At 42.3% G+C, this 12,805-nt stretch overlaps 1 long non-coding RNA gene across 1 annotated transcript; it reads left to right on the top strand.

Annotated features, from left to right (window-relative positions):
- Positions 1-3,994: 3,994 nt before the first annotated feature.
- LOC119086235 lies at positions 3,995-12,584 on the top strand. The gene is made up of 4 exons (XR_005089459.1): positions 3,995-4,247; positions 6,489-6,576; positions 9,768-9,987; positions 11,290-12,584. It is a non-coding gene; the product is annotated as an uncharacterized LOC119086235 (long non-coding RNA).
- The last annotated feature ends 221 nt before the right edge of the window (positions 12,585-12,805 follow it).

Here is a 12,805-nt window from a genome sequence, read left to right as displayed (position 1 = left end):
GATGTGGGGGGTCTGACTGTACAAAGCAGTGAAGAAAGATGCCTTTGAAGGTTAATGTCATCCAGAGTCCACTCTTTAGCCTCTCGTGGCAATCCTCGACCTCCTTTTGGAGACTTCCCATCCCCCATTGTCTACAGTCTTGGTAAATCTGTCATTCAAAATGTCCTGCTTGTCTCAGGCCACCAATGGACAAAAGACATAAGTTTTGAAGTCTGAATATTGAACAAGACAAGAATTAAAACAAAACAAACAAACAGAAAAAATTAAAATGGATTCATTCCAGGTTGACATGCTGCAAAGACTATCAGTCAGTTCTTGCCATTTGGACTCCAGGACCACGCTTATCTTCCCAAAGCCTTTTTATCTCTATAAACCATTTTGGTTTTGCACCTTATATCCTGGGTTTCCAGTAAGTTCCCTTTGTTTACAGGTAGCCACGTTGATTTTCTGTTGCTAACAATGGTGACTCTTAACCAGCACAGATTTGCTTAAAGCGTTGTGAATAGTCTAGATTCTGGCAAACCAAGAATATAATATTTCCTTAAAAAGAAAAAAAAGAAAAGAACATACAAGAGGTGATAAAAACAGAGACTAAAGAGAACCCTATAAAGTTGGCACCTACCCATGGACTGGCCTGTCTTTGTTAAAGGTGAGATGATCCCCAAACACAGACAACTTCTCTTCACAAAGTTCAGAACCCTCTATCAATAGATCGCCCCATTAGAAAAGCCATGAGAGCATTTTCAAAGCCTATAGAGGAAAACATGCCTTTTCCGCATCCTTGAAGGGCCAGATAAAATGAGCTAAGTATCTCCCCAACCACGAGAGAGTTTCAGAACAGAAAGGGAAGAGAAAGAAATGGAGTTCTCTGCATGTCAGTGGGTTTGTAGAGACAGCAAAACTCTGAAGCCTTTTCAGCAGCCCCATGGCCAGGAAAATGATCTACTTAAATCCTGGGAGAGTGTGGACTAATGGCTTAGGTTTCACATGCTGCTGAATGATTTTTTTTTTTAAATAGACTTACTTGTTTATGCTACTTTTTTGTTTTATCAAATAAGGATATAGAGGATATAAATGAATACTGCCATTATTGATTCTTAAGAGAAAGATACATACAAACACAGAAGGGAAACTCACAGATACACACACTCAATTAAGTGAGCTTAAGGAAAACTTCAATTCAATTTCTTCTGATCTTCCTCGGTTTGCTATGTGCAAAACAAGAAAGACTAAGCCCTAATAGGCATCCCTCCACAGAGAACCCATGTAGCAGAGGACTGAAGCCTAGGTTGAGCTTGCCAGGCTCATCTTTAGGAGAAAATGACCACAATTATAGCCACTATCCATGGCCCAGTGTCCTGAGCATGCAGGGGCCTTTGGACCTCTCAGAGCTGGAATTACACACAGTTGGAAGCTGCCATGTGGGTACTGGGACCCACATGCAGATCTTATGCAAGAGCAGTAACCAGTCTTAATGGCTGAGCCATCTTTCCAGCCCTGGCTTTATGTTCTCAACAGAAACTTCTATACTCAAGGGTACACTCATGAGTACACTACACAGTGAATGTCCCAGGGCCAGGCTGGAGAAGCCCAGGACCTTTCCTGGCTCTTTTATCTGGTCAACTTCTGAACTATGGCTTTCTAGTTTTGTTTGTTTGTTTGTTTGTTTATTCAGATCTTATCTTCATCCTTCCGCTCAATCTGTTCATATAGGTGTTGATTGCTTGCATTCATTTCTACAGAGAACCTTGAATGGTCCTAAATGATGTTTGTTTGTTTTCCTACAGATCTTTAGCCAATTTTATAGCACTCTGGACTCCATCCTAAAGTTCTATAAACTTTTATCCATACATGATAGGTGTGCACCAAATGTAATTTAGGATAACCAACTTAATCTCTTCTGAACATGACAAATTATGTGTTCAATTTGAGTGTCTTGGTTTATTTGGAATGCTGTAACAAAATACCTTTGACTGGGTCATTGATGAGCAACAAATGGTTCTGGAGGCTCATATAGGTATGATCAAGGTGCTGTGGCATTTAAATATCTGATAGGGTTTTCATAGATGGTACCTCACTCCTGCATCCTCACATGATGAAAAAGCAACTGTGGAACCTTTCCATAAGAGTATGCACACAACAGGGTGCTAGTTCTTAACACAGTTGGTTTTAGTGTCAACTTGCCAGAAATTAGAATCATCTGAGTAGGTAGTCCTGGCTGAAGAAGCATCCTGGTTGCCTTGATTGATGCAGGAAGACCCAGCTGGATAATGGGCAGCACCTTCCAGCTGCAGTCCAGATGAAAAGGGGTATGGTAGAAAGAAGGCCGTCTTCCCTCTTGCTCAGTCCTCCCCCTGAGTTTAATTGTTCTGATGCTGCTCCTGGTCCCTTCGCTGATATCAGATCCAGTGTTTCCTTGTCATTATTTCAAAATAAAAATCAGCAGCTCTCTAGGAACCTTCTGGACTTCCAGGGCCAGACTGGTCAGCTGAAGCACTCAGTCTTGTGGATTGAGAGACTACTTGTCAACTCCATACCCCTCAATGAGAGACAGCCATTGTAGGACTTCTCCAACCTCTGAGACACTCTGCCTCAAGGACCAAGTAAATACCAGGTTCTCAACTCTCGGGTGTGAGTCTGCTGTTGTTACTATTTTAAAGCTGACTTGATAAATCCTTTTATACATTTATGCACGCATGAATACATACATACATATTCATCCCATTGGTTCTGTTTCACTGGAGAATGCTGACTAATACAGAGTTTCACCTCCCACATGCACCAACCACATCTTGATGCCATCACTTTGGGTTAGGACTTCAACACGCATTTAGAGCACATGACAGTATCATTGACAAGGCACACTGTTAACATACTCTAATTTGAAACAATAAGCCATGAAATACTTCACGTTAGGTCTCTGAATCTGTTCCTTATAGGAACCAAAGTAGGAAGGAACTGCTAAGCAAGTGTAAGAAGCATATATAAGGCATACGGGTAGAAAAAGAGGCACATGTGAGTAGCACTTCTGTGGGGAAAACAATAGTGGAAACACACTGGTTGCAAACTTCTGTGGGTTAATTCAAAACATCCTGTGCAAATAGAAGGGAAAGTTCAGGAAGCAGAAGTGAGCATGTCACTGCCAAGCACTCTGCTTAACATTATTTGTTTACAGGGACAGATTGCCATGGTCAGCTAATGTGGTCATAATTAAGTAGCTCATACGATCTTAAATGTGAGTTCTACCAGTCACCTTAAATTATTTTGCAATAATAAATGAGCTACACATCTTCATATCTGACAAGAACGGCTCAGTACATCCCAGGTTCCATGTTCATAATACCTTAGCTATAGCTTGTCTTCACTCTGGGATGCAGACTACTGAAGTGGCCCCTATCTAGGTTGGTCTCATGGTGTTAGGAACAAGGGACAATCATGCTGAGAGTATTGGGTGGCAATCCCACTCACATTCCATTGACCCATCACCAAGTCATGTGGCCAAGCCTAACATCAATCAATGATGGATATTATCAAAAGTCAATGGATATTATCTATCCCATGAACACTTTGCTTTACCTTGCTCATCAAATATCTCCTAAGAAGTACAAGTGCCAACAGTCTTCACAGACCCTGTGACCCTGGAATTTTAATTTGTATTGTATCCAGACTAGAATCTTCACAACTCCTTCAGCCTTCAGATCTTTCCCGAATAACTGCCAGTCCTTCGGTGCTTACAAAATGGCAGACATGCTCACATGCGTGTCAGTGTTTAGAGTTGATAATGCAAGCACAGCATTCCACCACAGCCCTGGTGGCTGAGCTGCGGAATTATTTATGGCTTTCCCATTTATGGTGTGCTGCTCAGTTTCCCATGAGTTGCTAGCAAAAATTCCTGATAGCTACTATGAGCCATTGAAACCTATGAGACTTCATTTATTATGGCATAATATACACATTACCTCACTTGTGTTAGACCATATGGAGAGCTCTCTGTTGAATTTGGCATAGGTACTGGGGTGAAACAGGAATGGATTACGCTCCTGGTCCCCCTCAATTATGCTGTATATTGGATCAGGCAGCCAACTTCAACTGATCATCTGGGCATTGCAGTCAGTCCTCGGGACAGCACCACCACCTCCACCTACGCCAATGAAGAATAATGAATGTGATTTCAAAGGGAGTGTGAGCAGCTGGGGATAGCATCATTGCCAGCAAGATCAACTGGACTGCCTGCACACATAAAGCCTGTGAGTGGGAGGTGAAGGAGGAGCGGAGCAGAGTCCTCCTTTGTCATGCCTTGTAGGGTAAGGTTGGCAAGAAGAGCAAAAGAAAGAGAGAAAGAAAGAAAGAAAGAAAGAAAGAAAGAAAGAAAGAAGGAAAGAAAGAAAGAAAGGAAGGAAGGAAGGAAGGAAGGAAGGAAGGAAGGGAGGAAGGAAGAAGAAAAGGAAAGGAAGGAAAGGAAAGGAAAGAGGAAAGGAAAGGAAAGGGAACAATTCCAGAGAGCTTGAAAAGCAGAGCTAGTTGTCAGCCCCAATGAGCAATGGCTGCCATGTCTTACCTAGAGAAAAGTCTGACTTGAAGATGGCATAGAACGCCATCTGCCATGCCAGTTGTCATCTTGTTGGCTGCAAGCATCAGGGTAGGACATTATTCCCCTTAGTATAAGGAAGAAAGTGTGACCAATATATAGATATTTATATGGGCTTCAATTTGTTGTTGTTGTTGTTGTCGTAATTCTGGGAACTGGTTTTTAAGATCCACAGTGGTTTTGGCTTATTCTGGTGTGTATATATATATATATATGGCTAAGACCCCTTTGATGGGGGAGCTTATCATACTTGTATGGGAGTGTAGAACACTAAGACTTTAGGATCTAATCAGTTATTTTATTATGATAATGAATTCACCTACAATATTAGCAACTGCAATAGAATTCTCAGAAAATTCATATGATGGCCCAAGAAAATAATCCTAATCATTTTTTCTCACTGACATTAAAATTTTAAGAATTAGATAATTGTTTTTATTGCCAACCCATCTGTCTATGGTGTTTGTGAGCCTCACTCTGTCTCTCTCTCTCTGTCTCTCTCTCTGTCTTTATCTCTGTTTCTCTCTCTCTTTCTCTCTCTCTTTCAAACACACACACACACACACACACACACACACACACACACACACACACACACACACTGACCTAAAAGGCAAAGCCCAGTGAGGAATAAGAAGAGCAAATGCTTTCTGAGCAGTGTTTATCACCACAGCCCCTTCCTTCATCATTTCCTCCCTTGGCACGTCATCATTTGGAAATGGAGCATCAGTACTTGAGGGGCCCCACTGAACCATATTATCAGTGACAGTGAACTGCGGGCGAAGCAGACCTTCTCTTCCCAAGGACAAGCTCTAACTTTGATTATGGTTGACTGTTTGAAACAAAGTCCAAAGATTGATACCCACCCCACCCCACCCCTTTAAAAAAAAGTCTAATTAGTGTTCCTCTATTGGAGAGGAAGCTGGGCATGAGGCTCCATCACTGCCAAATGAAATTAAGGCCCAATTATTGATAAATGAAGAGTGGTTTGTGCTGGAGCCTGGCCTGGAGTCGCGGAAATACATCTGTCATTTGGCCTGTACAGGAGTCGTTCATGTGTGACATAGCATCCTGTGCATTTATCATGCATCTGTAGATTTTTGTTTTAATTCACTTAACTGTCTAACTAGATTCAGTGCTGGATGCCTCGAATGGAGTCAGGATTTGGACTGACAGATGCAATTCCAGTCTGAAATGATGTGTGACAGGGCTAGCTAGCTTGCATATTAATTATTACTGAAACCATTATAGACAGCGCTTTTCCACTAATGGTTGATTCTCTTATCTGTTTTTGTGGCTTCTATGGCTAACAATTGTCCAGTTGCTCCAGGGCAGGTAGGATCAATGGACCATTGTTGTCAAGTGCACTTACTATTACCATGAAAATTAGAATGGAGGTGTTTGAAAGGCAGGAATGAAAATGCCCTGTCTTACCATCATGCAAATGACAAACCCATGAATGAGGGACACTTTTCATAAATCCTAACTAGGTAAAAGAGTTTATTAAGTCCATTGTCAAACACAAATTGAAAACAAACATTTGTTAAGTTGATAAAAGAAAAAAGGAAGAAAAGAGATGTCTACAGGACATTTCCCATCCGAGCTTGGCACACAATGCTTAGTTTAGGAGCATGTAACGACTTAATTTAAAGTTCCTGTCATGTTATCACTAGGTTGTATAAATGTTTAAAATTATTGTTACCTTCTAAAAGAAGCCATTAACACTTATTTTTTTTTGCTTCAAAGTTCTGAGAAAATGTCCTGTCTGTAGGACTTTAATGAGATCACTTCCGAGGGCAATGATCCTGCCTCAGCCTCTATAGTTCTCCTTTGTTATTTACATATTTGTATTTCTCTGGAGCTCATGCAGCCCTACCCTCTCTCTGTTTTAATCATCCAGAAACACCAGAAAGACCAGCAAAAAAGAAAAGAAAACCCATTCCAATCACAGAGGACTGAGTGAAGAAAGCATTGCTGAAAGGTGCATGGTAGGTGTCTCGCCATTGCTTACAGACCTCACGTGACCTGAATTGTGAGCACTCTGTGTCTGCCTGGTGCAGCCTAACATCCACAATTTTCCGTCTTTAAGAGTTTGTAAAATCTCCAAGGACTTTAATAAGATAGATACCCAAGGGTAGCACAATAGAATGTATTATACAGTACAAGAGAGAAGATTTCTGGTAGAGTTAAAATAACAATGATGGATGCCCATCTTTTCAAATGGCTCCTGATGTTAAAAGACATTTCACTTTGGTTTCCCAGATCCAAGGGACACTGTGCCTCCCTAAACAATTAATACCACCCATGTTAGGAGAAACATCTTTTCCATCTCCCTGCCTCTGAGAATGAGGCATTTTACAGGGAACCCGCCTTCAGTTTAAGAGTTCACTGGCTTGATTATGATATCAGGTTACAAGATTTTAGTAGTTAAAAAATCGCTTTGAACAAAAGAGCAAATTAGAAAGCAACGATGTATCTTCGCATAAATAGATCTTAAAATATTAATAGTCATAACATTCAGGAAATACGAGTAAATTTTGACTTTACGTTTTGGGAACTATTGTAGTTTTTCATGTGATTAGCTCTTCCAATTTATAATGTTTGCTTCGCTGCTTTCTTCCTTTCAATGGTTTTTTTTTTTTGTAAGACTCCAAAAACTTAATTATGGCTTATGCAAATATCGTTTGAGGAAAAGTAGAGTAATATTAAATCTTTAAAAGCATTGTTAGGTTAAATGCTGGGAAAGTCACTGTAGGTGTTAAATAACAATCAGGAAGAAATGGAATGGAGGTGGGGATGCCTATAAGAGAGTTTTCTCATTCTCTCCAAAAACCATTTACTTGGATCAGTTTTCCCTAACTGAGTGTTTAAGGTTACTAAGGAAGCAGGGAAGAATGTGTGCTTCTGATTGTGCTCAGATCAAAAGCCAAGCTGTGGAGTGTGGGGTGTGGGTTTGGGTGTGGGTGTGGGTGTGGGGGTTGTACTTACACTGCAATCATGAGGACCAGACTTTGGATATCTAGAACGCATATGAAGCCAGATGCAGTACCATGAGCGTGGCAAACCCTGGCAGTTAAGGGTGGTGAATCTGAGTGGGGAATAAGTGTCTTAAGCAAGGTTGAAGTTTAGGACCGACCCTGGGGTTGTCCTCTAAGCTCCACATGCATGCTGTGGGAAGCACATGCTTGCCTTTCTACATGTGAACATGCACGCACGCGCGCGCGCGCGCACGCGCACACACACACACACACACACACACAACACAAAGGAGAAAGGAGGGGGGGATCTTGAAATCAACCTACGTCAACACGATGTCAACACTGGAAAAGCATTCATGAAGCAATGCAGTCACTTTCATCATAGGCATAATGCAAAGCCTGGCTCTAGGTTTTGTTTGTTTGTTTGTTTGTTTGTTTTTTGTTGTTGTTTTTTGTTTGTTTGTTTGTTTTTTTCGAGACAGGGTTTCTCTGTGTAGCTTTGGAGCCTGTCCTGGATCTCACTCTGTAGATCAGGCTGGCCTCAAACTCACAGAGATCCACCTGCCTCTGCCTCCCGAGTGCTGGGATTAAAGGCGTGCGCCGCCTGCGCCACCGCCACCACCAGGCTGCCTGGCTCTAGTTTTTTAACCCAGTCATCTGCATCCTTTCTTATATTTTTGGTTGTGAGCCTAGCCTTTAACGGCTGAGCTATCCCTCCAGCCTACTGCATCCTTTCTATATTGTCTGGAATCACTGATGTTGTACAGAAAAGAAAGAAAGGAAGGAAGGAAGGAAGGAAGGAAGGAAGGAAGGAAGGAAGGAAGGAAGGAAGGAAGGAAGGAAGGAATTAAGTAAGGCATCCCCAGCCTGGTGAATGAGTATATGTGTGCTTAGGGAGACACGAAAATGGAAGCCAGTGTAGGAATTTCCACCTGCTGAGTACTGTGCCTGAAGGATGCTTAGTACCACAAAAGCTGCTTCAATGACAAAAGTAAGAGTCAGATTATATCTGAGATGGGTAGAGGTAAAATTTCAGGAAGAAGGGGGCCAGCAGTTAGGAAAGGCACAGGCAGGAGGAGAAGGACTTCCTCCAGCCATCTCACTCTGGCCACCATGAGAATATGGGCATTCCTCGGCCTGATGCCAAGAGGGAGAAGGAAGTACAGAAGAGGGAAACACTCTTCTTCCTTCTTAAATTTTGTGTCTTCTGGATTCTGGAGTAACGTGAGAGAGAGGTGATCTTGAGTCAGCTGTAAAGAAAAAACAAAGACAAGAGAAACTTGAAAAAAAAAAAAAAAAAAAAAAAAAAAGAAGAAAGAAAGACTAATTAAGAGGAGGAAGGATCCATGATTTTATTAATAATTACATATGCGCATGGAAGTTCATAGCCAAGAAGTGAAACTTGAAGAAGAGGTTTAATTTGGGAACTTAGATGCCATTTTAACAAGCTAAAGACTTTGGGGCTTCAAGGGACCATAAGTTATAGGGACACCACCAGGAAAAACCCAATGAGCTAATAAAGAGTAGGGTTACTTCAGTGGGGCCCATTTGAGCAGATTCATCTTGACGTTAGGCACCATCTTCGTTGTTGAAGATGAGCTAATCTTTTCCGGTAGCTTCCTCCTAGAAAACTGTGAGGCATCTTTCTCAAAGAAAATAGACGCCCCCTCCCCCCCTTATGACTGGAAGGGTGACAGACATTTCTTCCTCTGTCCAATCATTCTCAATTTAATTGAGCAGCTCAACACAATCCTCATGCCAACGTTGTATATTTGGGGAGTGGCATACTCTGATCTCCCTCTAAAGGTAATTTTTTGAGGAAGTTGAGAAAGAGTTTCTCTGAGTAACCATCATGTATCAAGTATCCTAGAGCTTGCTCTGTAGACCAGGCTGACCTTGAATTCACAGATATCAGCCTGCCTCTGCCTCCCAAATGCTGGGATTATAGGTGTGTGCCATCGCCACCACCAGACCAAAAGTGATAGTTTACTTTAAAAGGTAACAAATATCACTATTGATTGAGTTAATTGACTTTTATTTTCCTACACTTTCAGCTTTTAATATACACCTTGTGAAAAGTTGTGCTTGGTAACAATTTTTTTTTTTTTTATCTAATACCATTGCTTGCCCCAACCAAATCTTAGTGACTTATTGTCATTGTGTTTAATCTTTCTTTTTTCTTTTTTTTTTTTTAATTCCAGCCCATGATTCCTATAAGGCTTCGAAATAAAACTCTAAGATATTGTCTTCAAAGAAAATACTGACATGAAGTCTCTCCTATACTTCTGACTGTATGCTGAGAGATCCACATCTATTCTCCAATGATCCCTGACATTATCTCCAATCTTAACAGGTAGACCAGGTGGCCCAAATCAGTTAATGGGGATCACAAGACTGACAGAAGCTGGAATGCTTGATAAGGTATCATAACTAGAGGATGACTTTCCTGTCATTTAAATAAAAGACTCTTGGGCTGGGAAGATGTTCAGTTGGTAATGTGCCTGTCTTGCAAACATGGAACCTGAGTTCAGATACCCAGAGGTTCATAAAACAAACAAACAAACAAACAAACAAACAAAAATCTGGATGTGGCCATGGGCATCTGTAAAATTAGTGCAATGGTAGCTGAGACAGGAAGATGCCTAGAGCTCTCTAGCTGACCAGTCTAGCCAATCTGTAAGCGTCAAACTCATCAAGAGACCTTGTGTCAAGAGACAAGGTAGATGGTAGGTGAGATAGCTCAGCTGTAAAGGTGCACACCTCCAGCCCTAAGGACCTGAGATCGAGCCCCCAGGATCCACATGGTGGAGAGAACCTATTTCCACAAGTTGTTCTCTGAGTTCTATGGGTGTGCTTCTACACACACACACACACACACACACACACACACACACACACACACACACACACACGAGGATAAGGTGGAGAATGGCTGAGGAAGATAGCAGTGTGGACCTCTGGCCTTCCCACATAGGTGTACACATACCTAGATTTACATGTACAAATATATAGTACACACACCCCCACACAAAATTTTATTTGACTCTTTTAGGTGAAGAAAGACAAAAGTAGCATGTCCAGCTGGGTGACAGATGTCTTAAAGCCTTTTTCATTACAACCTTGCAAATAGAGTCACCTCACAGAGCTGCTCTGTAGGTCAAGGGTTAAGTCAGTTTGAACCTAATGCGGTGCAAGCTCTTGTTGTCTTTGACTGCTTCTGGAATCTTCTCTTTTTAAATACAAAAATAAAGATACTCCCTAGGGAAAAAAAACTAGGTTCCCAAACTGCATGGCACCAAGATAAACAAAATAAGAATCCAGTCAGCACTCTACTTAGGACTATTTATGCCACAAGGTACCTACCCTCCAAAGCCATTTCACAAGAGACTGGACAACAAGAAGATGACATGTAGAGAAGTCGGGCTTCATTCTGTCTATTTGTTGCAGCGTTTTCATCAGGGAAGAACTTGTTTTCCACACAGTGAAGTTAAACTCCTTCAGTAGTTTTGTGGAGCCTGACTTCATCCAAAAGCAGGCACAGTGTAAAGGGGGGACGTCCTAATTGTGCTTTTTTTTTTTTCAAACAGTGGCTCAGCAAGGCACCCCAAGCCTAACCCCACCAAAGGCAGCTAGACACTGGCAACGGTTTGCTTTGAGAGAGTATCTGATCCTATATTATAATTAACCAGAGGTGTTTAAGTTCCTCTCTGTTATCTGGGTCAGGAGAGAAAAACCCTACGCCAAATAGATGAAGACAACCACAGGAGCAGAGAAAGAGCTCAGCTCAGCTCCATCTTCCTGATCTCCGAATGCTGTGATGAATGACCTGCATCATTTCATCTCCCAGTGTCGTGATGAATGGGAATGCTAAGCCTTGCAGTTGACTCCGACTTCTCCCACCTGCACTGTGACCTGTAACTTTTTTGGTTTTGAGTGAAAGCTTCTTTCCTTGCCAGAAAGTGCTTGCTATTTGTGAAAGAATATGTAAAACAGCGCCAGGTGAAGAACGACTTTTTCACCCAGTCCTGAAACCATCACAAAGAGACAAATTTTGCAGCTTTTACTTTGTGTGTGAATTTTTTTTCCACACAGCTCTATTCATTGCCTGAAACAATGGGGCCAGTGTTGGCCAGCAAAGAATAGTGCTATTCATATGCCCTGTACCCTGCACAGTGCCTACACTTGTTAGTCTTGGCTGCCCTGCTCCGCTGGCTGCTGGCAAGAAAGTCGGGTCTATGTTGTTGGATGGAGCAGGCAGATCAGAGGATGAATGCTGGCAGCCAGATTCGCAGATAAACCTTAGCTCTGCTAGAAAACTCTTGTTGACATAAGCCTGTGCTTTGAGGGGTGTCTTGGAATTCCAAGCACTTGCGCCAGGTGTGAGGGCAGGTGGTAGCAGTCTCGTTCCATCCATCCTCGACCTCCCGCCACAGCAATGAAGCTTCATTTAGGGTTCAATGCGTGCCTCAGGAATCAGACACCCAACTTTCAATTAGGGCTCTAAAGGGGATCGACTGATAGAAGGATCTTGAACAGATCTCAAGCTCCCACAGTCTCATTCTTTTCCTTCGTTAGACAAGGCATGATACAGTACCAACCACCTCACTGGACATCATGAAATTCAATAACATCGTCCTGTGCTGTGATTAACAAGGAATAATTGGTAGCTATTCCTGTCAGTAATGAAAGACTGTTGGGGCAGTAACACTGGCCTAGCCTATTTTCTGTCTGGGTATAAGCCAACCACTGTGAAATGGTAGGCTTACCACTATAGTGATGGGTAGATGTGGGGGAAAGGCAAGGCCAGCTTCTCTGTGGAGACCTAGAATGTTGTCCACAGGGCAGAAGGTGTCCACTAGTAGCAGCCACTCTGTTTCTCAAGGCCCCTATGAAAGACTGGTCAGCTTGTGTGTGTGGCACTGTCCCAGAAGTCCACACAATAAATAGCTGCTAGTGGGGATCTGTAGGGCCTCTTCAGTTCTCTGCCACCTTGAGTGAACAGAATAAAACCTACAGCCCATCCCGACCTGTAGTCTTCCTTTCCTTTTTCTTTTTAAGTGAAACGAAATCTTTTGGTTCCCACTGATGTCTGTGGGGAAGCGAACTGCCAAGTGCAGGCAACCTGTGGCAATCTTGCCAAGACTCTGGCAGCCTTTGGGATGACCAAGTGCAAGAGGCTTGATTATCTTCCCCCCCAGAATCATCCCTGTGCAGAGCCAGGCAGGCTGCTGGAATCCAA

Source organism: Peromyscus leucopus, chromosome 19 (genome assembly GCF_004664715.2).
Source record: "Peromyscus leucopus breed LL Stock chromosome 19, UCI_PerLeu_2.1, whole genome shotgun sequence".
Classification (NCBI taxonomy): Eukaryota; Metazoa; Chordata; class Mammalia; order Rodentia; family Cricetidae; genus Peromyscus; species Peromyscus leucopus.
This window is presented reverse-complemented; position numbering and strand designations above follow the sequence as displayed.